General features: G+C 39.8%; 1 protein-coding gene and 1 long non-coding RNA gene across 6 annotated transcripts in view; one reads left to right on the top strand and one right to left on the bottom strand.

Moving 5' to 3' along the window:
* The window catches only part of MTUS1 (microtubule associated scaffold protein 1), a 164,825-nt gene extending 159,949 nt beyond the window's left edge, over positions 1-4,876 (bottom strand). For 3 of the 5 annotated variants that reach the window (XM_007961744.3, XM_007961743.3, XM_007961737.3), the window contains exon 1: positions 1-306. The gene's annotated coding sequence lies outside the window, so the exon portion shown is untranslated. Of the gene's footprint in view, positions 307-401; positions 510-4,857 lie in introns of those variants that run through there. The other 2 variants (XM_073017959.1, XM_007961738.3) reach the window with 2 other exon arrangements.
* On the top strand, positions 282-20,534 carry LOC140712179 (uncharacterized). Its single transcript, XR_012093647.1, has 3 exons — positions 282-683; positions 8,610-8,700; positions 18,682-20,534. It is a non-coding gene; the product is annotated as an uncharacterized lncRNA (long non-coding RNA).
* The last annotated feature ends 5,551 nt before the right edge of the window (positions 20,535-26,085 follow it).

Here is a 26,085-nt window from a genome sequence, read left to right on the forward strand (position 1 = left end):
CCGCAGCCCCTTCAAGCGCCCAGAGAGCAGAGACGCAGCGGCGGGGAGCGCGGGCGCCCTTTGGACCCCTGGCGGGGTCGCCGCGGACCCGCCCCGGAGGTCTCGGGGGCGGCGTCTGCACCTGGGGGCGCGCGGCGCGACACCACCCCAGCCCTGTGGCGGCTACCAAGAGGGACCCGGAGCCCCGGCCTCCCCGCCTCCCCGCCTCCCGGGCCGCCAGGGGGTGGAACAGGGCGGGGAGTTCGGGAAACTTGTAAATAGCCGAACTCGGGCCTCCCGCCCCAACCCGCGGCGGCTCCCTCCGAAGGCTCCCCTCCAGCGGCTCGCGGCGGGAGACCAAGGCCAGCCGCCGCCCCAGGGAGCGGCCGTCCCGGGAACCTGAATGACGTGCGAGGCCGTACCTTGGGGCGCTGGACTCCGCTCGGCCGCTCCCGCCCTCCGCTTGCGCTCCCGGGTCCCAATCCCGACGCTCCGCGCGCTCCCGGGCTAAGTGCGGACGCGCCCCACGCCCCGCGGCGCCAGGCCGGGACAGCGCTGCACCTGTTGCCACGTGCGACGCGGGGCGCCGCGGCTGCCACTGCCGCCTGCGCACCTGGCTGCACCGCGCGTCCCGGGACCACACTCTTCCCCGCAGGAGCCCAGGGCTCCGCCGCACCCAGCGCCGGGGCCCAGGCCGGGCCGGGGTAGGTGGGGGATCTGCCTCCTGCTTCCCTCTGGCCACCTGCAGGCCGAGGGGCCTCGCACCGCGGGGCGGATAGAAGGTGGGACGGTTGCAGAATTATTAGGGCGGAGACTTGCAAGGAAGGAGTCGTGATTGCGTCTTAGAAGGGCTGATTCGCAGTCTGTGTTATCTTCATGCTTCTAGCAAGTTTACTAGCAAGTGTGTAATAAAGGTTAAAGAAAGGAGCTTCCCAGCTGTTAGAGCTTCAGATACAACGTGGAAAGGAGTCTAGAACCCCAGCGAGAGAAACTAGGCCCGACCCACTTTTCTCTAAACACAAACATAGTCCTTGCTCCTTGCTAAACTGAGCGAATTTCATCCACAGCTGTCTTTTAGGCCCGTGAAATATTTTCTTCTATAAAACATATTTTTAATAGAAAACTTGTCCGAAGATGCTATTCTGCCTGTGAGAGATGTAACATTACTGAACCGTGAAATGTCAGACAACCTGAGAACAAATTTTTAATATTTCTTCTTAGTTACCTGGATTGTGGTTTGCTAAAAGCTTTTAAAGAGAAGTGAACGTTTTTGGAGAATAAACCTAAGGACGCTGTATTTCACAGTTTTCTATACCATGAATATTAGAATAACTGACAGATGTCTTGCCGTTGATAGTTGTAAAGCCTTTTCACATGTACAATGATCCATTCTTTCCTGACTACAAAACCCAGGGGTATAAAGGTCAGATTATCTCCATTATTCTAATGAGGAATTGAAGCTCAGAAAGGTCAAGTGACTAGCTTAAGGTCACACAGCCAGTGAGGGCAAGTGCAAACCCAGCAAGCCTAACTCCTAATCTCCTTTTTTAATTCCATTACATAACGACGCTTCTCACTTGCTTTTGAAATCCCTGTTGTAAAGATAGATGCAACTAACATGATCCCTGTTGTTAGGAAAGGCATGTGATTAATTTTAAATAGATATAGTATTAAACACCACCAGATGATTCTCCCTATGAAAAAGCACACAGAAACAAAACAAAACGCTGACATAGTTTCTGCAAGTCACGAGGCAATTATGCTAATTAGCAGCAAGCCTCCATCCCTAAGCAGAATACTTCTTGTGTTAAACATATCATTTAATCTTTGTAACCCTGATGTGACCTAGATGGTTTGGTCTAAACCCCACAATCCTATTGTGTGGCTTAGTTATATCTATAAATATAGAACCAGTTTTACTTCATTTTTGTATCAGATGGTTTGAAGGGGGAAAAAGACTATCCTCTGCTAAGTAATTAGAGCCACTTTTGCAGGCACTGGGGAATCTGAAACTTAACTTCTAATTGTCTCCACGTAAAAACAGAAGTTAACTTCTAGGGACATCTTCAGGGACTCCTCAAGGCAAATATTCATGAAATGGGGCCTATTGGCTTTTCTTTTCATCTTGGTTCTGGGCATGTTGCCATATTCCTGATCTTTGAACTCTGATGCTGACCTGCTACAGACTCCAGGAACAATATTAAGGATAAAATAATAACTCACATAACTTTGTGGCCCTTTATCCTAAAAACAAAACAAAACAAAACAAAAACTCAATTTTTTTTCCTCCATGAGAAAATGCAAATTAAAACTATATTGAGAAACCATTTTTTCACTTATCAGATTGTCAAAGATTAGAAAGTTTGATAACTACAGTGTTAGTAAACATATAGACAAGCAGTCACAATGAAAATATTAATGTAAATTATAATGACGTCCATAGGGGTTAGGTCAGGATACCTAATAATATTGCAAATAAACATGTAAGAGTTTATCTTGGCCCTGTGTGGTAGCACGGTGACTCACACCTGCAATCCCAGCCCTTTGGGAGGCCGAGGCGGGCAGATCACCTGAGGTCAGGAGTTCGAGACCAGCCTGGCCAACATGGTGAAACCCCATCTCAACTAAAAATACAAAAATTAGCCCAGCACGACAGCAGGCGCCTGTAATCCTAGCTACTTGGGAGGCCGAGGCAGGAGAATCGCTTGAACCTAGGAAGCGGAGTTTGCAGTGAGCCAAGATTGTGACACTGCACTCCAGCCTGGGCAACACAGCGTGACTCTGTCTCAAAAAAAAAAAAAGAGTTTATCTTACAACGCACATGAGAAATGGTATGTATCTACAACCTTGTTTATTTCAGCGTTGTTTATAATAAAATATGTTTTTAAATACAAATATTCTTTAGTAAAGGACTGGTAAATCATGATACAGGCATAAAATGAAATTCTATGAAAGCTTTTAAAAAGAATGAGAAAGCTCTTTGTACTATTATGAGGCGATCTTCAATATATATCGTGCATTTTTTAACACAAAACAATTACCTAATAGTATGCTACAATTTCTACTAAAAAGGAGGCAATGATACACATGTGTATGGATACTTATATAGATATGTTTATATAAGCATGAAATAAGCATAAGCCTCCAGGCATGGTAGCTTGCACCTTTAATCCCAGCTTTTTGGGAAGTCTAAGGGGGAGGATCACTTGAGCCCAAGAGTTTGAGACCGGCCTGGACAACTTAGACCCTGTCTCTATAAAAAATACAAAAATTAGCTGGGCATGGTGGCATGTGCCTGTAGTCCCAGCTACCCTGGAGGCTGAGGTGGGGGGATGGCTTGAGTCCAAGAGGTTGAGGCTACCATGAGCCATGATTGTGTCATTGCATTGCAATCTGGTGACAGAGCAAGACCTTGTGTCAAAAGAAAACAAAACAAAAACCCATAAAATATCTGAAGAGATATACCAGAAGCAGATAGTATTAGTTGTGTCTTGAGATGGGAGTTGGATAAAGGGCAGCATTTGAAGAGAAACTTATTAGTAAATACAGTTTTGTACTTTTTTTGGATTTCGAGCCATATAAATAACAGAACCCATTCTAATATTTTAAAATGTTTTCCCACATGAAGTTTTGCCATCAGGAATGACGAAAGCTTCTCTGTGAATGAATTTCACTTATAGATGAAATAAATGATTGGCCAGGCATGGTGGCTCACATCTGTAATTCCAGCACTTCGGGAGGCCGAGGCAGGCAGATCACTTGAGGTTAAAAGTTCGAGAGCAGCCTGACCAACGTGGAAAAACCCCGTCTCTACTGAAAATACAAAAATTAGCTGGGCGTGGTGGCGCATGCCTGTAATCCCAGCTACTGGGGAGACTGAGACGGGAGAATCACTTCAACCTAGGAGGCGGAGGTTGCAGTGAGCCAAGATCTCACCATTGCACTCCAGCCTGGGCAATAAGAGCGAAACTCTGTCTCAAAAAAAAAAAAAAAAAAAAAAAAAGTTCAATAGATGCTTTCGACCCTATTTCTTCTCTAGTTCGTCTAAAAAAGACAACTTTGGTACATAAAGCTCTAACACAAGTGTGGTGAAAACGATGAATTAGCAAATTCCTTCCAATTTTATTAGCAGTGACATCTCCCTAGGGTAGAGCTTCCAGCTAACTTTCCCAAAGTTGCATTCAATCAGAAATGAAAAAAGTATTCCAGGCCTTAATTCTCAAGGGGAACTCCCCTGGAGTCCATGGAGCCTTTGTTCCCAATCCAGGTCCCTTTTCTTGTAATTTATGTTTCCTTATACCACCACCTCATTGAGAAGGGAGTTGAACGTCTTTAAAAGACAGGAACAGTACATTTTAAAAATAAATACTTCAAAGTGTAGGTATTTTTAGTGTAAAATGGGATTCCCGGAAAAGCACACAGGTAACAGTAAACATACTATTGAGCAACAAAGTAAAACACTGAGCTTGCTAACCACTTACTAACTGTCATTTTCAAAAGCGGCTGATAGTTTCTCAAAGGAAGAAAAGCTTTTCCTAGCACTGAATTTTAAGAAAAATTTTTGTCACTCATTTTCAATTCAAGACTACAAAATGGAAAATGACAATATACTATTAAAATACCATAAGGAACTTCATGTGGCTATTTTTCATGGTGACTGTGAATAAAACTAGAAGTTTTTTTCTTCTTTTTTTCTTTTTTTTTTTAAATAGAGACAGGGTCTCACTATGTCACCTGTCCTGGTCTTGAACTCCTGGGCTCAAGCAGTTCTCCAGACTTCGTCTCCCAAAGTGCTGGGATTACAGGCGTGAGCCACACTGTGCCTAGCCAAAAAAACAAAAGCATTGTAATAAAACTCAACTTGAGGAAGTTACTCACCCAGACAGGGACCAGTCTTACAACAGCATAATGAGATCAAGGATTGGCTGTAAATAGAAGTGTGGAAAGACAGCAGCTTCTTCGGATAAATTTCTGAAAGTCAAATATGCTCCTGGTAAAACGTGAACATCTCCACAAATCCCTTGGTGCAGAGGTAAACACAGTTGCTTTATACAACATTCCAGAAATTTTCTTGTGAGCACTCATTAGATAGGTGTTGAAGCACTGTAAGAAGTTGCAGTAATCTCTGGCAAAGTCCCTGAATGTTGGAATTTTGTGATACTGTCGATGACCTTTTCTTTGTTTTTGTGAAGAGAATATGTATATTACACATAGTCATATGATTTTTGTTGTTGTTTTGAGACGGAGTTTCGCTCTTGTTGTCCAGACTGAAGGGCAATGGCATGGTCTCAGCTCACCACAACCTCCACCTCACAGGTTCAAGCAGTTCTCCTGCCTCAGCCTCCCAAGTAACTGGGACTACAGGCATGCGACACCAAGCCCAGCTATTTTGTATTTTTAGTAGAGATGGGATTTCTCCATGTTGGTCAGGCTGGTCTCGAACTCCCAGCCTCAGGTGATCCACCCACCTCAGCTTCCCAAAGTGCTGGGATTACAGGCGTGAGCCGCCATGCCCGGCCTGTGACTTTTAATTCGTCTATCAAAAGATGGTGAGACATGCGTGGTAAGCTCCCAAACTGACCAGTTATAGCAGTGGCTGCATAACAAGAAAGTGAGAACCTGAGAGCGACGAATGGTCCTGATTTATTTACCAGTAACTCCCAGGTTCTTGATTATCTATTTTTTTTCTCAATGGACTTGAAGACCCAACTGGACTGGACTCTCCTCTTTTTTTCTTTTCTTTTCTTTCTTTCTTTTTCTTTTTTTTTTTTTTTTTTTTTTTTTGGGACGGTGTCTAGCTCTGTCACCCACGCTGGAGTGCAGTGGCATGATCTCAGCTCACTGCAACCTCTCCCTCCCAGGTTCAAGGAATTCTCCTGCCTCAGCCTGTCAAGTAGCTGGGATTACAGGCGCCTGCCACTATGCCCAGCTAATTTTTGTATTTTTAGTAGAGATGGAGTTTCACTGTGTTGGCCAGGCTGGTCTCGAACTCCTGACCTCATGATGCACCTGCCTCGGCCTCCCAAAGTGCTGGGGTTACAAGCGTGAGCCACTGTGCCTGGCCTCCTTTTTTATTTTCTTATTTTTGAGACAGTATCTCGCTCTGTCATCCAAGCTGGAGTGCAGAGGTGCCATGACGGCTCAACCGCAGCCTCGACCTCCTGGGCTCAATTGATCCTCCCAAGTAGCAGGGAATGCAGTCATGTGCCACCATGCCCAGCTACTTTTTGTGTTTTTTTATAGAGATGGGATTTCACCATGTTGCTCAGGCTGGTGTCAAACTTCTTGGCTCAAATTATCTGCCCACCTCGGCCTTCCAAGGTGCTGGGATTACAGGCATGAGCCACTCTGCCTGGCCCTGGACTCTCTTCTTAATGTTCCAGAAGGTGACTCACAGAATAGAAATGTTCTTAGGCAGCCGGGCGCAGTGGCTCACATCTGTCATCCGAGCACTTTGGGAGGCCGAGGCGGGCGGATCATGAGGTCAGGAGATCGGGACCATCCTGGCTAACACGGTGAAACCCCGTCTCTACTAAATACACAAAAAATTAGCCGAGCATGGTGGAGGGCGCCTGTAGTCCCAGCTACTCGGGAGACTGAGGCAGGAGAAGGATGTGAACCCGGGAGGCGGAGCTTGCAGTGAGCTGAGATCGTGCCACTGCACTCCAGCCTGGGCGACAGAGCGAGACTCCATCTTAAAAAACAAACAAACAAACAAACAACAACAACAACAAAAAAAAGGTTCTTATGGCAAAGTCTGAAGATTTTTAAGTATCTCAGGAAAGGAGTTTTTTGTTGCAAGTTCAAAGCAGTAGAAAAAATGAAGAAATATAGCTTCCTCTTATCAAAATGACCTGCAGAAGTTTGAAAAACTCTTCCATCTCCCCATACCATGGACGGCATCTTCAACAGTCCTATTCCATTTTTAGACTCTGTAGAAGGAACAGTTCTTATAACATGATGCCAAAATTATTTTAGTTCACACACAAACAAGTTGTCCTGTAATTCTGCTGTAGGCCTCCACATATTAGGAAGAAATTATGAAAAATATAGTACCACCAGTTTGTTATGCAACCACTTCGAAAATATTTACTTTGCTTAAAATGTCATGGCTAAAGAAACTACTCGTCTGCATAATCCACTCTTGACAGTGATTCATAACTGTGTGACATTTGGGCTTGGTCAGGCTTTACTCCAATCAGATTGAGTCTTTCCTTAAAAAGGGGATATATTTTCAATTTCAAAGTATTTACTGCTTCATGACAAATATTAATAACAAGTCTGTGGCTTCGAGACCTCATACCTTTGAGACTACCACAGTCTACTTAGCATTTTTTTTTTATTTAGACCTTTTGAATTTGCTTTTAATTTATGCCCCTGGCCTTGTTCTCTTGACCAAATAAAAGCCCTAAGAGAGCTTCCACTCCCATCAGCCTTCCAGTTGACTCTGTTCCCCCTTGGGCCCTGTTGATTGTTCAGTGATCACCTAAAAAGAGTGCAAAGAGTCAGGAAGCCTAGCGAGTTCAGTCTTTCTGTGCTGACACCAGGCCACATCCAGGCCTGATGTACTAACTGATCTCCAGTTCATTCCTTTTGCGATTTTTGGCCTTGATTCATAGTTCCTGATTCACGATTGACTCTGAAATCCTCTCCATTTGCAAGTGGGATGCAGTCAAGCAGGCCAAAGCGCTCCATATTCTAACAAATGTTTGCAAATCATAAGAATGTAGGAAGAGAACCATAAACTAAATGAACAACAGGCATTAGCCCTCATGCTTTCACATAAGCATTCCTCAAAATATAATCATGCTTCTAAACATGGGCGGGCAATTCAGGAAAGGACCACTGAAAATATTAGCCTTGTTATTTTTTCTGTATAGTAAACATAGACTAACTATACCTAAACCACATTGCAGTGTGCCAACATTTTAAATTAATACCTGATTTGTTACCTAAAAGTAAGACAATCTTACTTGTAGGCTTCTAGAACACTGAGAAATCCAAGATGGAAACTTAACACTACCAAAGATTGATCTATTTTGGAAAAGTATACTTGTGATCTCTTTTTAAGTACTGTATTAGTCCATTTTCACACTGCTACAAAGAACTGCCTGAGACTGGGTAATTTATAAAGGAAAGAGGTTTAATTGACTCAGAGTTCTGCATGGCTGGGGAGGCCTCAGGAAACTTACAGTTATGGCAGAAGGCAAAGGAGAAGCAGGTACCTTCTTTACAAGGCAACAGAAAAGACAGCACAGGGGAAACTGCCACTTTTTAGCTATCAGATCTTGTGAGAGCTCCCTCACTGTCACAAAAGCAGCGTGGGGGAAACCACCGCCATGACCCAATCACCTCCCACTGTCCCCCCCTCAACAAGTGGGAATGACAATTCAAGATGGAATTTGGGTGGGGGCACAGAGCCAAACCATATCAAGTACCTACAAAATTATGGTGAATCTTCACTAATTGGCAAACTGATTATCTGCAAATCTTAAATAGAGAATAAAACACAAAAATATCATTACCCTTCCAGAACGGAGGACATAAATTGGAGTTAGAAGACTTAGCTTTGACACCTAGATATGTTTTCGTTGATTTGACCTTACTTGATCTCAGTTTCTCTTTTGTAGAATTAGTTCTTTAGATCAGAGGTCCCCAACCCCAGGACTGCAGACTGCCACTGGTCTTTGGCCTGTCAGGCACCCGGCCACACAGCAGGAGGTTAGCAGCATTAAGCAAGCATTAGCACCTGAGTTCCACCTCTAGTCAGATCAATAGTGGCATTAGATTCTCATAGGAGTGTGAACTATATTGTGTACTGCACATACAAGGAATCTAGGTTACATGCTCCTTACGAAAATCTAAGTAATGCATGATGATCTGAGCTGAAACAGTTTAGGCCAAAACCATCTCTCCCGTACCCCATTTTGTCTTCCAAGACAAAAGATTATTCAAGGTTACTATGAACACCTTTGTGTGGACAAAGTAGAAAATCTAGAGGAGATGAATAAATTCCTGGAAATATACAACCCTCCTATATTAAACCAGAAATAAAAAGAAATCAGAAACTGAACAGAACAATAACAAGTAGTGAGGCTGAAACAGTAATAAAAAGAATTGCCAAGAAAAAATAATCTAGGACCAGATGGATTCACAGCTGCATTCTATCAGACATTCAGAGAAGAAATGGTACCAATACTAGTGAAGCTATTCCAAAAGAGAGAAAGAGAAAATCCTCCCTAAATCATTCTATAAAACCAGTATTACCCTAATACCAAACCCAGGAAAGGACATAACAAAGAAAACTATAGACTAATATCCCTGATGAACAAAGATGCAAAAATCCTCAACAAAAGGATTCTCAGTAAAATACTGGCTAACCAAATCCATTACCATATCAAAAAGATAATATACCATGATCAAGTTGATTTCATACCAGGAACACAGGGATGGTTTACCATACACAGGTCAATAAATGTGATACACCACATATGGTTGTCTTATGAAAGTTTTTGTCAAGTAGATGCCTCAGGAGGTGCTCATGGAAACAATATTCCCTGAATTTGTACACAGTGATTGCATTTTGTATGCTACCTTTATCTTGGAAAGCTACTGACTCACATTTTGTTTCATTGAATATCTTAAATATGTTACTCCATTTTTCTTCTATCTAAATCATTGCTCTTAAAAAATTTGATGGCAAATCTGATTTTTTTTTTCCTTTATAAGTGGATTTTTTTGCCTGGAAGCCCAAAATAATTTTTTCCCTTTAAAATGAGTAATTTTGGTGGGAAGATCACTTGAGCTCAGGAGGTCAAGGCTGCAGTGAGCTGTGATCATACCACTGCACTTCAGCCTGGGGGTCAGAGAGAGACACTGTCTTGAAAAATATTTGTTTTAACTAGTGATTTCATTTTATTTTGTTTTGGTGTTACCGGTCCTGGGTCAGTTTTTCCAGGTATATAGTATAACCTTTCACTATGTAGCTGCAAATACATATATTGTTAATTTGAAGAAAACGTTCTTGATTATAGTTTCTTGGTAGCCCTTCTGTGCCTTGCTTTGGTTTTTCTTCTTGAGAAACTCTTGTTAAATATATTTTTGTGTATCTTTTTTGCCTGTCTCTAAGTTTGTTTCTTTCTCTCAAGCCCTTTTTATTACTTTCCTTCAATTAAAATTTTTTTTTTTCTCTTTCATCTTCTCTTAAGGTATTCTCTGTGTTTATTTATTCTTCCATTACTTTCAGTGTAGTTTGTTTTTTTGTTTTTGTTTTTGTTTTTTTTTTTAAGAGATGGGGTCTCGCTTGTTGCTCAGGCTGGCCTTAAACTATTGGGTTCTTGAACTACTGGGTTCAAAGGATCCTCCTGCCTCAGCCTCTCAAAGTGCCTGGGATTACAGACATGAGCCGCTGTGCCCGGCCTAGTCTCGGTTTTTGACTATTGTTTCTACGTCTTTTTCCTAAGTATATCATGTCATTTCTGCTATTTCCCAATTCTCATTTTTCTTTTTTTTTCATGTCTTGATTTCTTTAATGTCTTTTAGCATATGTTGAAATAATAAGTAATACTTTGCATCTGTTCTGTAGGTATGTCTTTTTAGCATCTTTGGCATTGTCTATAGGGATGTTTTTCAATTTCTTCTCTTTTTTCCTGACAGTAATTTTGTATGAGATTTAATCTTGGTATTTTTTTTTCTCATTTAAAAAATATGAAATAATTTTCTTAAACTTTCAGGAGGAATTAGCATTTGGGAAAGCATTTCCAATTTCACAAGCTGATCGCTGTCTTTTTTGTTGTATTTGTGTAGTATTTAAAACTATCGGGGCTTAGTTACTTTATTTATTTATTTATTTATTTTTAAGACGGAGTCTCACTCTGTCGCCCAGGCTGGAGTGCAGTGGCGCCATCTCAGCTCACTGCAGCTCCACCTCCCAGGTTCACGCCATTCTCCTGCCTCAGCCTCCTGAGTAGCTGGGATTACAGGCGGCCACCACTGCGCCCAGCTAATTTTTTGTATTTTTAGTAGAGACAGGGTTTCACCGTGTTAGCCAGGATGGTCTCAATCTCCTGACCTCATGATCCGCCCGCCTCGGCCTCCCAAAGTGCTGGGATTACAGGCGTGAGCCACTGCGTCTGGCGGTTGCGGCTTATTTTCTGAGATGGTCAGGCTCCGTTTTCCTTCCTTGCTTTCATCTGGACCCTGTCTTTCCTTGGTCTCTATCGTCCCAGTTCTAGACAATGACCATCCTTTCCCAAGAAGTTTCTTCTCTGTGCAGTGCTTGTCCAGGAGTAGAAATTTGGGTGGTTACTTTTGAACATTCACTGTGCCCCTCAGACACTTTGCATTGCCCTGACTTTGGAGTGTGCAAAACTTTTTCCAGTTTCAGCTGCTGTTCCCAAGTGGAACCTCCAAGCTTTCCAGCAATTGCCTGCTGGCTGTTTAGAGATTATCAGATTTATCGGTGTGTCATGACTTCCCTCGACTTTCTATGATACAGTTGCTGATACCACCCAGCCCTTGTATCTGTCTGTGACTTTCCTCAATTCCTTGTGTTCTAGGGTTCCTGGAGACACTTCATCACCTAATTTTGTTACAGATGTTGTCCATGGGCTTTTTATTTTATCTTTTGTCCTTTGTCTATTTTTGCGGGAGAATTTTAAAGTTAAAAAATGATGACCCCCGCCCCTCCCCCGATACAGGTGACCGTTGTAGGGGTGCAAGCAAAATTTCCCCTTTGTCCTCTGAAGATTTCCCGTTTGTCCTCTGAAGATCTTAAAAATCAACTCATAAAAGGACAGATTAATTGGAGTAAAGGTATATAAATTTTATTAATGTGTACATGAGAGACTTTAGAATAAAGACGCAAAGATATAGAGAAAATTATCTTTTTTTGTTTGTTTTTGTTTGACACAGGGTCTCTCTGTCACTCAGGCTGGAGTGCAGTGGTGCAATCACAGCTCACTGTAGCCTCAACCTCCTGGACTCAAGGGATTTTCCTACCTCAGCCTCCCAAGTAGCTGGGACCACAGGAATGAACAACCACACCCTGCTAATTATTTTATTTTTAGTAGAGACAGGGTCTAGCTATGTTGCCCAGACTAGTCTCTCGAATTCCTGGGCTCAAAGGATTTGCCCACCTCAGCCTCCCGAAGTGCTGGGATTATAGGCATGAGTCCTCAAACCCAGCCTGGAAATTATTTTTATATTAGGTTTAATAAAGTATGGACAGCCATGTAGAAATATAACTACGCATGATCTAATGTTAATAGACAAAGTAGGGAAACCAAGGAAGGCCTGAGTTAGATAGTAAGCTCAGATAGTAAGGCCTATCGTATTAGTCTGTTCTCATGCTGCTAATAAAAACATACCCGAGACTGGGAAATTTGTAAAGAAAGAGGTTTAATGGACTCACAGTTTCACATGGCTGGGGAGGCCTCACAATCATGGCAGAAGGCAAAAGAGAAGCAAAGGCATGTCTTACATGGCAGCAGGCAAGAGAGGTTGTGCAGGGGAACTCCCATTTATAAAACCATCAGATCTCGTGAGTTTTATTCACTGCTACAAAAATAGTATGGGAGAACTGCCCCCGTGATTCAATTATCTCAACCTGGCCCCACCCTTGACACGTGGGGATTATTACAAATCAAGGTGAGATAGGGGTGAGGACACAGCCAGACCATATCAGCCCATCTCTCTCTATATATTTTTTTTCTTTTGCACATAGGGCAGGACCCTCTCTGGAATGGGGATCGTATGGCCTACAGTTAAATAAGGTAGCTCAGTTAATTTTTTTATGACCAGGTTTTAAACAGAAAGGTGCAGGGAAAATTAGAGTAATATTTTTAGGTTTTTATGGCTGGCTTTGGGGCAAAGAGGTTCTCATTTGTATGACCTGCCTTGGGGAAGAGGGATTCTAGTTTCTATGGCAAGCCTGAAGGAGGATGGGACCTTAGTCTTAGACAAGTCTTAGTCTTAGACAAGAAGATGGGAGAAAATTAGAAAAAGGTTTGCTTCTAAGACCGTTTCTGAGGCCTTTATTTTGGGGGTGTGTTTTGAGTCCCAACACCATCAAATAGATCTAGGTAGCCACCAGCTATGTATGTTGAGTACTCCTCGACAGCACCAAGAATGAAATGCTCAAACAGGTTGGCAGAAGTCCCTGTGGATGCTAAGAGGGTGCCATAGAGAGGAAAAAAGAGCAGAAGGCAATCAGCTTTTGAGATCTATGTGCCAGATATTTTGCTAGTAGCTTCCACATATTTTATTTGAATTGATTTAATCTAATAATCACCCCAATCTTCTGAAGTAGAATTTTTGGGTCTTCTTAACTCCTATGCTCATTCAACATGGAAATGTGAGAAACTTAATCACCCTGATGGAATAGGAATCAGTTAAAGTGCAACAGAGTAGAGGCACCTGAGTCAACACTAATGACTGGTGAAGTCCTGTAGTGTCTGTCAAAACTACTGTAAAGATACTACCTGGGACTAGAATTTATAAAGGAAAGAGGTTTAATTGACTCACAGTTCTGCATGGCTGCAGAGGCCTCAGGAAACCTACAATCATGGTGGAAGGGGAAGTAGGCATGTCTTACATGGTGGCAGGCAAGAGAGAAGTAAGTGCAATCAGGGGAAATGCCATCATACCTCATAAGAACTCACTGTCTCGAAAACAGCATGGAGGAAACCGCCTCCATGATCCAATCACCTCCCACTGGGTTCTTCCCTCAACACCTGGGGATGACAATTCAAGATGAGATTTAGGTGGGGACACAAAGCCTAACCACGTTAATATGTATCATGGATTCAAAGATTTCTTGAGTAAAACTGTGAGATATTAAGATTAATTATGATAAAAAATAATACCAAACCTTGATTATGTACCATGCATGATTTTAGGCATTTTACACTTTACATGTATTAATTACTTAAATATTTGTAACAACTCTATTAGGTAGATATTATTGTTGCATTCTTCTTCTTTTTCTTTTTTAAGAGGCAGTATCTTGGTATGTTGCCCAGGCTGCTGCTGGCCTCAAACCTCTGGACTCATGTGATCCTTCCACCTTGAACTCCTGAGCAGCTGGGACTAAGGGTCATGGTGCCCAGCAGGTAGATATTATTATATTCATTTTATAAGTGACGAAGTTGAAACCCAGTCTAGTTATAAATATGCCCAGTGTCACAAAGCTAATAAACAACAGGATTAGGATTGTAATCCAGGTCAGTCTGACCTCTGAACCACCAAATACACTGCCTTCTTATAACTCTGCTCTTTGGAGTTCTACATTTGATTTACTTTTGTGTTTCAATCCCAGATGTGTCATTAAAAAATAATATATAACCTTAAAAATAAAGATAATTTTTAATGAAAAGAACCAGAATTAATTGCATAATCTGTTGTTAAAAAAAATCTCTTGGCCACGTGTGGTGGCTCACGCCTGCAATCACAACACTTTGGGAGGCCAAGGCAGGTGGATCACGAGGTCAGGAAATCAAGACCTTCCTGGCCAATGTTGTGAAACACCATCTCTGCTAAAATACAAAAAATTAGCCGGGCGTGGTGGTGCACACCTGTAGTCCCAGCTACTCGGGAGTCTGAGGCAGGGGAATTGCTTGAACCCGGGAGGTAGAGGTTGCAGTAAGCCAAGATTGCACCACTGCACTCCAGCCTGGCAACAGAGTGAGACTCCGTCAAAAAAACAAGGAAAAAAAAAAATCTCATAATGAAAAAATACAAGTCAGAAACACTTGAGCCAATTTACTTAGAAAACAGAAACATACAGAGTGTACCCCTGCCACCACTATCACTAAACAGAGAATGTAGAAAGATTTAAGTGTGTTTTACATATTACATGGCTGCATACTTAAAATGTCAGCAGAATCAAACAAGAAACAGTTATACACAACTAGAAGACAGAATGTACCGTATCAATAATACATTAAATACCTAGCAATAAAATTAACATGAAACAGATGTGTTTCTTAAAAAAATTGATTGAAGGCACAGACAAAGGTTTCCTGACAAAGACGCCAAAAGCAATTGCAACAAAAGCAAAAATAGACAAATGGTATCTAATTAAACTAAAGTGCTTCTACACAGCAAAAGAAACTGTCATCAGAGTGAACAGACAACCTACAGAATGGGAGAAAAATTTTGCAATCCATTCATCTGACAGAGGTCTAATATCCAGAGTCTACAAGGAATTTAAACAATTTACAAGAAAAAATTGAACAACCGCACTAAAAAGTGGGCAAAGGATACAAACAGACACTTCTCAGAAGACATACATGCGGCCAACGAACATAAGAAGAGAAAGCTCAACACACTGATTATTAGAGAAATGCAAATCAAAACCACAATGAGATACCATCTCACACCAGTCAGAACGGCTATTATTAAAAAGTCAAAAAACAACAGATGCTGGAGAGGATGTGGAGGAATAGGAAAGCTTTTACACTGTTGGTGGGAGTGTAAATTGGTTCAACCATTGTGGAAGACAGTGTGATGATTCCTCAAAGACTTAAAGGCAGAAATACCGTTTGACTCAGCAATCCCATTATTGGGTATACACCCAAAGGAATAGAAATTGTTCTGTTATAAAGATATGTACACGTGTAAAAATAAATAAAAAGATACATGCACATGTATGTTCATTGTGGCACTATTCACAATAGCAAAGACATAGAATCAACCTGGATACCCATCAACAATAGACTGGATAAAGAAAATGTATGTATACACCATGGAGTACTATGCAGCCATAAAAAGGAATGAGATCATGTCCTTTGCAGGGACATGAATGGAGGTGGAAGCCATTATCCTCAGCAAACTAACACAGGAACAGAAAGCCAGTCACCACATGTTCTCACTTATAAGAGGGAGCTGAATCATGAGAACACATAGACACATGGATGGGAGCAACACACACTGGGGCCTCTCAAAGAAGGTGGGATGGTGGGAGAGAGGACATTGGGAAGAATAGCTAATGGATGCTGGGCTTAATACCTAGGGGATGGGTTGATCTGTGCAGATCTGTGTAGCAAACCACCATGGCACAAATTTACTTATATAACAAACCTGACATCCTGCACAGGTATTCAGAACTTAAAAGTCGAAGAAAAATAAGTTGATTAAATTCTAATGAAAAAAAAAAAAAGGTTAAATATACCTAAAGAACTATGCTACATTCTTTTTTAGAGAGATTAAATAAAATACCAATTAAAAATGTTTAATATGGACTGGACGCGGTGGCTCATGCCTGTAATTCCAGCACTTTGGGAGGCCGAGGCGGGCAGATCACAATGTCTGGAGTTCGAGACCAGCCAGGCCAGCATAGTGAAACCGCATCTCTACTAAAAATAGAAAACTTAGCCAGGCATGGTGGTGCATGCCTGTAGTCTCAGCTACTCGGGAGGCTGAGGCAGGAGAATTGCTTGAACCTGGGAGGCAGAGGTTGTGGTGAGCTGAGATCACGCCACTGCACTCCAGCCTGGGCAACAGAGTGAGACTCTGTCTCCAAAAAAAAAAAAAAAAAAAAAAAAAGTTTAATACATAAATTTATTGCAGTTACAAATTCCTGTGAGAACCAATAGTGAAAAATAAATGGATGACATTATCAAAACATTTTCATTGTTAATAAGGGTAAACTCAGCAAACTTGGAAAACTGAACACACTGCAACAATGATCAAAATCATACGGTCTTGAGTTATCACAGTCTGAAAAAAGAATCCAACCTGTAGGGCAAGGGAAAACCACACAATAAATTGTCTTCCAAATAGTTGACTAACAGGCTGGAACAAAAATCATGTTAGATACATAAATGCACGGAAACAAACAGTATAATAAATTCCAGCTGTATCAAAAAATAAAAGCACTTTTTTAAAAAACGGAAGAGTGGTTTATCTCTCTCATATGAGAAAAAGAACATGCATTTTTATTTTCTTTTTTAAGACAGTGCCTCGCTCTGTTGCCCAGGTTGGATTACAGTGGTGCGATCATGGCTTACTGCAACCTCAATCTTCCAGGGTCAAGCAGTCCTCCCATCTCAGCCTCCCAAGTAGCTGTGACTACTGGCATGCGTCACCATGCCTGGCTAATTTTTTAATTGTTTGTGGAGACACAGTCTCACTATATTGCCCAACCTGGAGAACATACACTTCTAATCACTGCAGAAAACAAAGGGTGTTATCAGAAGCAGGGGGGATTAATTGAACATATTTAAATTTTTTAACATTCATGCAACAAAATAAAAATAAAAATGCTAGAAAGAAAACTTTCTAGTATAGGATAGATATGTTACAAATATAACCCGATAATAGCTTTCTTCCAAAATATATGAAAAAATACATGATGATGTAAGTCAATAAACACTTTCCACTTGATGAATGGACAGTTTGCAGTTAAGAAAATTTAGACTACATCATTGTGTTTTTAAAAATCACAGTTTTATTAAAAAATGAAAATAAAGGTTAATTAAACTCAACTCACATGAAGACCCCCTTACAGATGCATTAAACTGGAAGACACTTTTTATTTTTTATTTTATTATTATTTTTTGTGAGATGGAGTCTCACTCTGTCACCCAGGCTGGTGTGCAATGATGCGATCTTGGCTCACTGTGACCTCCGCCTCCCAGGTTCAAGCGATTCTCCTGCCTCAGCCTCACAAGTAGTTGGGATTACAGGCACCTACCACCACACCCAGCCTGTTTTTGTATTTTTAGTAGAGACAGGGTTTCACCATGTTGTCCAGTCTGGTCTCAAACTCCTGACCTCATGTGATCCACCTGTCTCGGCCTCTGAAAGTGCTGGGATGACATGCTTGAGCCACCACGCCCGGCCTGGAAGACATTTTTTAACTTGTAAAACCCAACCTGGACAAGTCTTTGGGAGGAAGGCAGATGTATATTTTATATGTTAATGGTAGAAATGTAAAATGGTTACATCTTTCTGGGGGGTAATCTATAACATGCTCTTCGACCTGTTACCCATTCCTTCCCCTGAGAAAGGAAAACTAACTTATAAAGCAATTTTCATGGCAGCCTTACCTATAAGAGGAAAAATTAGCTTCAGTTCAAATGCCCAATAGTATTAAAATGTTTAAGTAAACCATGGTGTATTACCATATACAAATTAAAATGACAAGTAAATGGAGGATGTAACACATAGGTATGTTTATGTGAAACAAGGTGAAGTAAACAACTTGAACCCATGATCACTTTATACAATTATATAGATACATATAAATGTAGGCCAGGTGCAGTGGCTCCCACCTGTAATCCCAGCACTTTGTGAGGCCAAGGCAGGTGAATTGCTTGAGTCCAGGAGTTCCAGACCAGCCTGAGCAACATGGTGAAACTCTGTCTCTACAAAAATAAAAAATAAAAAAATTAGCCAGGTGTGCTGGCACAAGTCTGTAGTCCCAGCTACTTGGGAGGCTGAGGCAGGATCACGGCTGAGCCATGATCGCACCACTGCACTCCAGTCTGGGCTACTGAGTAAGACCCAGACATTTATATTTCTTTTTCCTGGTTTGTCTCATATATATATATATATATACACACACATACACACACACACACACATATATGACAGCATCTGTCTTACTAGCTTAGGCAATTTCTATTTACTAATTGCTTTAATTGGCTTCCAAATTTTGCTCCTTGCATCTCATGTCTACATCCCCATTCGTTTCTCCAGTGTGAAAAAAAAAGGAAAAAACTAAAAATCTCAAGAGGATTCCAGGAAATCAAAACAATGAACTATTGAATAAAGAATTTGAAAGAGAAAATAGATGCATACTGAAAAAAGAGTTTTGTTTAGTGAGATAGAAGTAATAATGAAGGCATGTTGATAACGGGGGAGGCTATATATATATGAGGGGAGGGATATATTGGAAATCTCTGTATCTTCCTCTCAATCTCACGGTGAACCTAAAACTGCTCTAAAAAATATTTTGAAAAGGAATAATGATGTAGTAAATGTGTTCTGTGATTTAAAAAGAGAGACTTTTCATAACCACCTCCCTCCCCCTCTACACACATAGAGTCATGTCTGTCTTCATTCCCTTACTCAATAATTTGTACAGACACAACCACTGGGCTCCAGTAATCCTAAAGTTTCTAGAAAATCAAGCACAGAAAAAGGTTAAAACCCTGAGGGAATAAAAGAATTCCTTTGCATCCATTGCATTTCTCAGGAAGTGATCTAACAAATTCGCTGCTTTTAAAGAAGGAAATTTTCTCAATGAAATTGATTCCAAATCTTTGTTAGGTCGACTGTTCCCAGGTAAAGCTGACCCGTCAGACTTCTTAGCTGATGCTTGATCTAACTATTCCTTATCTTTAGTACAGAAACCAAGGTGAGTGACCTTTAAAAAACATGTTAAACTGTTGACATATCTTCTATTTTGTACTCCAGGTAAAAACAATAAACCAGGAAAAAGAATGTAAAATTCAACCTCAGGCTTGTGGATCCAGAATGCATAATTATGAGTCTGTAGTATCTACATGCATGTGATGAGCTTCAAGGACAATAACCAAAAAGGAAAGACTTAAAAGGTATTATCATTAGAATAATTATAATTCACTTGATCTCTCAATGTAACAAAATACTTCAATCTACTGTCCCAAGCCATTATTATGTCTTACACTCAGCATATTGGTTTGCGTACCATTAAATATTTATTTTCCACAGTGCTCTCTGGAAGGCAAACAAAGCAGCCACTCTGCTACTTTATATTGATTCCTGACTTGTCCTTAGGAAAAGCTTTCAGGAAGTTTAATAGGTTTGAAAGATACTTAGATTTACCCTGTGATTGGCAAATATACTTCCTTCTTTTTATTTCAATAAGAGAGTACTACAACTTAGATCTTTATTGTTTAGTCAGTGCTGCCATTATTAATCAAGATCTCAAATGACACTTGTTCTGAACTGTAACTGATCTATTCAGAAGAATATGAAAATAGTAAAGAGGGCAACTGTGCATGCTTTTACTGGACACGATTTTAATTGCTTTAAAAGGAGGTTATGCAACCAATGAGAAATGGAGCCTTTGGAGTGGCCTGAAGCTAAAGGTTTCAGGTGTATTTTTGCTTTCTTTGAAGAAAGAACTAAATCATTTTATTTAATAAAAAGGCCGTTTATCAAGAATTACTTAAAGCTGCTTTAAACCTGAGTTTGCAATTTATAGAATATATTCAAGCAGCCTCAGTGCCCTTTTAATTGGATGGTTTTCACAGATTTATCCAATTAGAGATTTATCCAATGAGAATTCCCTTTGGTTCACGTACATATGTCTTTTCTTCCATAAAGCGGATTCAAATGAAAGACTGCAATCTGTTATACCAGACTTATCAGTTATACATTTGATGTGATAAATTTATAAGAGGCCAATTGTTATGCAAAATACATTGAAATACCTGATAGTCATTTACTGTTTTATAGCTAATCTAAAAGTATTTACTAAAAAGAAACCATTTCTTTTTATGTGTACTTTGTACTTTAACCCTTCATATGTCCTTTAAATAAATTAAGAGAAGAAAAAAACGTCATTTATATTTATCCACTTATTTTCTATTTCAGGTGGTCCTCATTCATTCTTGTAGATCCAAGTTACCACCTGTTATTATTTCCTTTGTCACCTGAAGAATCTTCAGAACTATTTCTTCCTGTATGTAGCATGTACAGATCCTCTAAAAAGTCCATTATATGATGTATAAAGCAAAGCATATGATGTAGTCTCTGCCCTAATCATCTGTAATTTATATAAAACCTTTTTTTTAATTTTTTTTTGGTTATTTTATTTTATTTTATGTTTTTGAGATAGAGTCTTGCTCTACCCCAGACTGGAGTGCAATAGTATGGTCTTGGCTCACTGCAACCTCTGCCTCCTGCTTTAGCCTCTCCATTAGCTGGGATTACACGCAGCACCACCATGCCTGGCTAATTTTTGTATCTTTAGTAGAAATGGGGTTTCACCCTGTTGGCCAGGCTGGTCTTGAACTCCTGACCTCAGGTGATCTGCCCGCCTTGGCCTTCCAAACTGTTGGGATTACAGATGTGAGCCACTGCACCCAGCCTAATTGGTTTTTTATCATTTAGACTCCACATATCATTTTTCTTACTATGGTGATATGAAATAGCAATTAACCTTGAAATATCATTTATTTTTCTTTATTACTACATTTCCCTTAAGAACTACAATAAATTATTTTACTGAAAAACATTGTCCTTAAGGTACCATGACCTAATCATTCAAGAATTGTGACTAAATTATCTAAATTATTTCAGTGTAATCACCTGAGGTTCTATGTAAGCGCTCCTTCTCATTCTCTGCTTCACACATGCCAGTGATTAGAAGATCAGATTATTGGCCAGGCACGGTGGCTCATGCCTGTAATCTCAGCACTTTGGGAACCGAGGTGGGTGGATCACGAGGTCAGGAGTTCGAGACTAGCCTGGCCAACACAGTGAAACCCCATCTCTACTAAACATACAAAAAATTAGCTGAGCATGGTGGTGGACACCTGTACTCCCAGCTACTCAGGAGCCTGAGGCAGGAGAATCACCTGAACTTGCAGTGAGCTGAGATCGCACCATTGCACTCTAGTCCGGGCGATACTGCGAGAGTCTGTCTCAAAAAAAAAAAAAAAAGATCAGATTATCTTTAAAAAAAGTAGTCAACTGGAGTTCTACTTTTGGTAGTGGTAGGGTAGCTGGCATCAAACTAGATCTCCTGCAGATCAAAATTATATACTGTGAAAAAAATGTAAATAATGTCTATCTGAAGGCACTGGAGAGTGTCTAGAAGCAGGCAGGAACAAGAAGGGAATCCTTTAAAGAAGGGAACTATATATGGTTTTTCAGTTGATACTCCCCCGACCTTGTGGCAGAAAGAAGCTAGAACTGAAGCTAAAACCACAATTTTAATTGCTTGAAGAGTTAAAGGACAGAATTTGGGACTGCCAATATGACTAGATTATGAGGGGAGAAATTTCTGAAACATGGTAACCACAGATATGGGAGCCTCTAAATCCATTTGTAAACTCTCTGCACACATTCCTGCAGACCTCCGAACTGTGTATGTGTGTAGGAAACTCCAAGGAACCCAACCAGGAGGCTGAAAAACTGAGCAGAGATTTCAGCTAGTGCACTGACAAGGGAGATAAAATGTGGGGTTTGAGTCCAGCTAGGTAACTGCCTGCTAAAACAAAACTCAACACTCAGTCAAAAAAATAAGAAAAGCAAGACTATTTAAGATGTATCATCAAATGCACCAGATGCAATCAAAACTTACTAGACAGGCATGCAAAGAAACAGCATATCTCTTGACCCAGGGTCAAGAAAAAATCAATCAATAGAAATCTATCCCAATATGTCTCAAATGTTGGAATTAACAGAAAAGATCTTTTTAAAACTGTTTTAAATATATTTAAGCTATTAAAAGATAGTATCAGTGGAAAAATAGAAACAGAAATAACCAAAGTAAATTCTAGAATGAAAAAATAACTAAGTCTTTAAAATGAGCTTAACAGCAGATTGGAAACAGTAAAGGAACAGATTAGTGAATTTAAAAATAAAAGATCAACAGAAATTATTGAATCTGAAAAACAGAGAAGAAAAAGAAATTGAGAAAAGTGAGTAAAGGAACTATGAAGAAACATCAAACATATGAACACAGATATACTTAGAGTCCCAGAAAGACAGGAGGTAGAAAACGGGGTAGAAAAATATTTGAAAAATGAGCCAGGTGTGGTGGCTCATGCCTGTAATTCCAGCACTTTGGGAGGCTGAGGTGGGTGGATCACCTGAGGTCAGGAGTTCAAGACCAGCCTGGCCAAGATGGTGAAACCCCATCTCTACTAAAAATACAAAAATTAGCCAGGCATGGTGGCACACACTTGTAATCCCAGCTACTCGGGAGGCTGAGACAGGAGAATCACTTGAACCCAGGAGACAGAGGTTGCAGTGAACCAAGATCATGCCACTGCATTCCAGCCAGGGTGACACAGCAAAACTGTGTCTCAAAAAAAAAAAAAGAAAGAAAGAAAGAAAAATATTTGAAACATTGTGGCTAAAAATTTCCCAAAATTTGGTGAAAATATAATTGTATAGATCTAAGAAGTTTAACAAACATAAGCAGAAAGAAAAGTACAGAAAACTGTGCCTAGATACATCATAGTAAAATAATTTTTTAAAAAGATCAACAAAATCTTGAAAATATCCATAGATAAACTACACATGAGTAAAAGGGGACTGATTAATCAAATTTTGACAAGTCAAGAGAAATAATAGGTTCCAGGAGACGATGGAATTACATCTCTCAGGTGCTGAAAGAAAAGCCTGTCCACCCAATTCCACATCCAATGAAAATGCCCTTCAAAAATGAAAGAGAAGGCCCAGGCACAGTGTCTCTCTCACGCCTGTAATCCCAGCACCCTGGGAGGCTGAGGCGGGCGGACCACGAGGTCAGGAGATGGAGACCACGGTGAAACCCCGTCTCTACTAAAAATACAAAAAAAAAAAAAAAAAAAAAAAAAAAAAAAAATTAGCTGGGCGCAGTGGCAGGCGCCTATAGTCGCAGCTACTCGGGAGGCTGAGGCAGGAGAATGGCGTGAACCCGGGAGGTGGAGCTTGCAGTGATCCGAGATCGCGCCACTGCATTCCAGCCTGGGGGACAGAGCCAGACTCTGTCTCAAAAAAAAAAAGAGAAGTAAACACATTCTCAAATAATGAAAGTGAGAGAATGAGTCACCAGCCAACATGCACTACAAGAAATGCTAAAGAAGATTCTTCAGGTGACAAAGCAAATAATAGCAGATGGTAACTTGGATCTACAAGAATGAATAAAAACCAAGAGAAATGGTAAATATGTGGATATATATAAATGGGTACATTTTTTCTTCTCTTATTTAAAGGACATATGAAGAGTTAAAAATTATTACACTATATTGTAGAGTTTATGAAATAAGCAGATGTAATATATATGATAAAATAGCACAAAAATTGGGCAGATAAAATTATGCAGTTGCAAGACATATTTTACATGTAATGATGTAATATTAACTTTAAGCAGATTGTACTACAATTAAGGATGCATACTGCAGTCTCTAGAATCACCACTAAAATTGATGTAAAGAAGTAGAACTAAAAATTCAGGGACCAGGTATGCTGGTTTATACCTATTATCTCAGCACTTTGGGAGGCCAAGGTGGAAGGATCACTTGAAGTCAAGAGTTCAACATCAGCCTAGGCAACAAAGCAAGACTCCATCTCTACAAAAATTAAAAAAAAAAAAAAATAGTTGGGTGCAGTGGCATGTACCTGCAGTCTTAGTTGCTTGGAAGGCTGAGACAGGAGGATCACTTGAGCCCAGGACTTCAAGGCTACAGTGAGCTATCATTACACCACCACACTCCAGCCTGGGCGGGGTGACAGAATGAGACTCTAGAGAAAAAAAAAATCATTAGAGAATTGAAATGAAATACTAAAATATTGTATTACACAAAAGAAGGCACAAAAAGAGGAGCAGAGAAACAAGTATCAGAATGGACAAATAAGAAACAAATAACAAAATGACAGCCCTAAATTCAAAAGTATTTATCATTATATTCTATGTAAGTTAAAATGTAGAGATTGTCAGAATGAATTTTAAAAAGCAAGAATCAAAGATATGTTGTCTACAAGAGATGCGCTTTAATTATAAAACACAAATAGTTTGAAAGTTTGAAAGTAAATGAATAGAAAGGATATACCCTGTAAACAGAAACCATAAAAAAGCTGGAAAGGCTTTTTTAACAATTAAAAAAATACACTTTAAGAGAAAGAGTTTCACCAGAAATAAACACGTTGTATAATAATATAAAAGGGTCATTAATCAAGGAGTCACTATCATGAAAGTATTTGTATGTAATAATAAACCATCAAAATATAATAAGCCCAAATTGACAGAACTAAGGGGAGAAACAGACAAGTTCACAGGTTTGAGTGAGACTTTAACACAGCCCTCTCAGTAAACAGTCAGGTAACAAAAAATCAGTAAGAATTGAGAATGTCTGAAAAACATTATCGAACAACTTGGCCTGACTGACGTTTATAGAGCACTATACCTAACAACTTCAGGATATTATATTTGCATATAGAACATTCATCAAGACAGAACATAAGTTAGGACCCGAAATAAGTCTTAGTAAATTTCAAAAGGTTGAAGTCTTACAGAATACATTCTCGGATTATAATTAGACTATAAGTAAATATCTAAAAGAACTTCCAAATAGTTAGAAATTAAACGGTGTGCTTTTAAATGTGTTGAAGAAGAAATCATAAGAAAAATTAGGAAAAAAATGGAATTGAATGATCACAAAAGTACATTCCTTCCAAAAATCTAAATTTCCAAATAGAAGTTTGTGAGACTCAGCTAAAGCATGGTTTAGAAGAAAATTTAGAGCTTTAAATGGCTATATTAAATAAAACTTTCAAATCAATGATCTTTCTACTTAGCTAGAAAAAAGAGGAGAAGTGAAATCTACAGTAAGTAAAAGAGAATAAAATAAATAAGAGTAAAAACCAACAATATGGAAAGCAGACACAATAGAGAAACTTAACAAAGTCAAAGTTGATTCTTTACAAAAATTAATAAAACGGGTATATCCTGGTGAGACTGATAAAATGGAGGAGTGGAACGAGAGACCATAAGAGAAAGAACACACATGACCTATGTGAGCAATAAGAGGTAATAGGAGACTATTATAATCGACTTTATGTCAATAAATGTGACAACTTAGATGAAATGAAGTTACTCAGAAGACCACTTATCACACTTGATACAAGATGAAATAGAAAATTTGAATAACTGTATATCTTTCACATAAGCTCTTTCAGAAAACAGGAAAAATAAATGCTTCTCAATTCATTTTACAAGGCCATCAAAATACTGTTATCTGACTTTGTCAGCGTAACTCTAACAATGACATGAACAAAAGAAATTAGAGACCGATGTTCCTAGTACAAGCACAATAATCATTAACAAAGTATTAACCAACTTATCCAATAATATGTTAAAAAGGTAACTTATCATGACCAAGTGGGGCTTCTTCCAGTAAT

This window comes from Chlorocebus sabaeus, chromosome 8, assembly GCF_047675955.1.
Source record: "Chlorocebus sabaeus isolate Y175 chromosome 8, mChlSab1.0.hap1, whole genome shotgun sequence".
Taxonomy (NCBI): domain Eukaryota; kingdom Metazoa; phylum Chordata; class Mammalia; order Primates; family Cercopithecidae; genus Chlorocebus; species Chlorocebus sabaeus.